The sequence below is a fragment of the Sinocyclocheilus anshuiensis genome, unplaced genomic scaffold (genome assembly GCF_001515605.1).
Source record: "Sinocyclocheilus anshuiensis isolate Anshui unplaced genomic scaffold, SAMN03320099.WGS_v1.1 scaffold205, whole genome shotgun sequence".
NCBI lineage: Eukaryota > Metazoa > Chordata > Actinopteri > Cypriniformes > Cyprinidae > Sinocyclocheilus > Sinocyclocheilus anshuiensis.
In genome coordinates, this window is record NW_015536497.1 from 743,633 (window position 1) to 744,278 (window position 646).

At 23.5% G+C, this 646-nt stretch overlaps 1 protein-coding gene across 1 annotated transcript in view; it reads left to right on the plus strand.

Moving 5' to 3' along the window:
* Positions 1-646, plus strand: part of LOC107687490 (ras association domain-containing protein 2-like) — an 8,247-nt gene that overhangs the window by 4,159 nt on the left and 3,442 nt on the right. The window lies entirely within an intron of this gene.

Below are 646 nucleotides of genomic sequence, written 5' to 3' on the forward strand. Positions count from 1 at the left end.
TTGTCTGTCTGTCTGTCTGTCTGTCTATCTGCCTATCTATCTATCTATCTATCTATCTATCTATCTATCTATCTTATCTACCTACCTTCCAAACTGCTTGTCTTATGTAGGGCCAAAATTAAATAATTAAATACATATTTAGATATTTAAATAAATCGGTAAATACATAATTAAATTGTTAATAAAACCTAGAATTCATTAAATGAAGTATTAAATCTCCAAAAAAATAAAATTTTAGCATCATTTCGCAATTGATGCTTACTTTTCCTCACAATTCTTTCTCTGAACGGCAGTATTTATTTGTTTGTTTGTTTGTTTGTTTGTTTTTTGGAAAAGTCAAGAATGCATTCAATTCAAAGATAAAACTAATGCTAAAATGCCATACAATGGATATTAATTACATTTATTATTTGTTTGGTGACATAATAATTAATGAATTAATTTAGTTATTTTTATGTTTTCATTAACTGTTTAATTCTATATTTAATTATTTATTGAAATATATATTAAATTATGTCATTTTGAGTAATTTTGCCTCCATAGAGGATGCTAGAGCTTTTTATTTATTTATGGATGGATGTATTTTCCAAACTTAACAAAAATTATTTAGTTTGATAAACTATATATTTATATGTTATTATATATA